Genomic DNA, 2,648 nt, shown 5'->3' on the forward strand with positions numbered 1-2,648 from the left:
TATATGAACATTTTGTTTTTTCATTTTAGTTTTCTATTATCTGTTGTTCATCTCTGTATCCATTTATCTGCCTATCAATCTAGGATATATAATCTCCACTGGAGTACTTGGAAGATGTGGTATATACTACTGAATAACACAGTGATTATTATTTAAGAAAAAGGGCAATGTTTTACATAACTCCTATACAGGTATCAGATTCAGTGAATTTAATTAGGGGACAATGTTATCTAAACAGTAGTGCATATTCAGATTTCCTCAATTGCCTCAATAATATTGTTAATACCTATTTTTTCCAGTCCATGATCACCTATTGAGATATTCTGCCTTATTTGTCTTTTTTAATCTGAACCAGTTCCTCAACATTCTCATTGCCTTCAATTCAATTTAAAAACTATAGACTAGCTGTTTAGTTTCAATTTGAGTTTGTGTTATGTGTCTTCATTATTTGAATTCAGGTGTGTATTTTTGGTAGGAATATGTCCAAAGTTACACTGCATCCTGTTCAGAGAATAAAATCAGCAGCCACATATTGTCTTAACACTGGTGATATTGACAGGTGTCATGTGGTTATGGTGAAGTCTACCATGTTCTTCACCTGTAACATTGACTATTTTTTACACTGTAATTAGCTAGTCTTTTGTGAGGAAGTATTGTAGACCTTCTAATTTTAAACACCTTCTTCATGTATACTTCTGGTTCTTGAACCATGTCCTTATGATGTGTGTGTGTGTGTGTGTGTGTGTGTGTGTGTGTATGTGTGTGTGTGTGTGCGTGTGTTTATGTGATTGTTTTCAGGTAACAGAAAACAAATGATGATGGAAAAATTCAATGGTACCTCCCAAGATTACTTCATTCTATTGGGTTTTTCTAATTGGCCTCACCTGGAAATAGCTCTTTTTGTGGTTATCTTGATGTTCTACCTGATGACACTGACAGGGAACACATTCATCATCATCTTGTCTTACCTGGATTCCCATCTCCACACTCCCATGTACTTCTTCCTCTCAAACCTCTCTTTTCTGGATCTCTGCTACACGACCAGCTCCATCCCACAACTGCTGGTGAACCTCTGGGGCCCAGAGAAGACCATATCTTACGTAGGTTGCATGGTTCAACTTTACTTTGTCCTTGCATTAGGAGGCACAGAGTGTATCCTGTTGGTGGTGATGTCCTATGACCGTTATGTGGCTGTGTGTAAACCCTTGCATTACACTGTCCTCATGCACCCTCGACTCTGCCACTTGCTTGCTGTGGCTTCTTGGGCATGTGGTTTTATCAACTCAGCAGTTCATTCCCTCTTTACCTTCTTGGTACCCCTGTGTGGAAGTCGACAAGTGAATCACTTCTTCTGTGAAGTACCAGCACTCCTGCAATTATCCTGTTTTGATACTCATGCTAATGAACTGACCATCATGGTCACCAGCTCCATTTTTGTTCTTGTACCTCTTATCCTCATTTTCACTTCCTATGGTGCCATTGCACGAGTGGTACTGAGGATGCAGTCAACTACTGGACTTCAGAAAGTCTTGGAACATGTGGAGCCCATCTTACGGTGGTTTCCCTTTTTTTCATTCCAATCATGTGCATGTATCTTCAACCATCAACAGAAAATTCTCAAGAACGAGGCAAGTTCATTGCTCTCTTTTATACTGTTGTCACCCCTAGCCTGAATCCACTCATCTATACCCTCAGAAATAAAGATGTAAGAGGGGCAGTTAAGAGATTAATGGGGTGAGAATAACCTGTATAATTGTGGCATTCTCAGTGTAATGGTGCATCTGTTCACCAATGGCTCATCCATCCATCCATTCATTCCCCACCCTTTTCCTCGCTCAGCACTTTTTGAACACTTACTCTTACCAGGCCACAGAGTTCTTCCTAACATACATGAATAAAACACAATCTCCTAAATAGCATTCAATTGTGGAGAACCCAATCATGTAAATTCAAGTTCAAATATCAACAGTGATTTTTTTCCATATTGCAATCCAAATGAATTTAGTCTTTTTAATTGAAAATGATTCTGAAATTTCTTGTAGGTATTGATGGAAGAGCAGTTCATAATTGTAATGCAAAGTCAATGTGCTCAATTGAAAGTACCTCTACAATGTATTTTTTAATTCCTTTTTAGGCAGAATACTTTGGTCTTCAGTCTTTAGTTTACTTGTAGGCATAGTGAAGCACCTTAAATATTTCTCTCCATTACTATTCTTTGTTGCATATTGCTGTGGTTTGAATATGATTTCAGTGTGTCCCTACTGGAAACTTGATTTTCAGCTCGGCAGTGTGGAGTGGTGATGGTTCCTGTAAGAAGAGGCACCTACAGGAAATACATGTGATTATCGTGGTTTCTGCACATGGAAGGGTTTTACTGTAATTCTTATGGAATTCCAATTGCCCATTCCTATGAAAGTTGTCAGAAAAAAAGGACGCCTGGCTCCAAATTTCTGTGCCTTCCTGTCCTGTCACATTTTCTCTCCCATTCTCATGTGCTGGGCTATGGCAACACCACCTATCTTTAAACCCTCACCAAAAAATAGAAGTAGTAAATATAAGGAGAAAATTGGGTCCAGATTCTTTCATATCCCTTTATTAATAATAAGAAAATAAGTTTTACAAGTTGTAACAAGATAAATCCGAAGTAA

General features: G+C 38.2%; 1 pseudogene; it reads left to right on the plus strand.

Moving 5' to 3' along the window:
- The first annotated feature begins 815 nt into the window (after window positions 1–815).
- On the plus strand, window positions 816–1,738 carry LOC124989377 (olfactory receptor 2J3-like; annotated as a pseudogene).
- Window positions 1,739–2,648: the final 910 nt, after the last annotated feature.

Source organism: Sciurus carolinensis, chromosome 7, assembly GCF_902686445.1.
Source record: "Sciurus carolinensis chromosome 7, mSciCar1.2, whole genome shotgun sequence".
NCBI classification, from domain to species: Eukaryota; Metazoa; Chordata; class Mammalia; order Rodentia; family Sciuridae; genus Sciurus; species Sciurus carolinensis.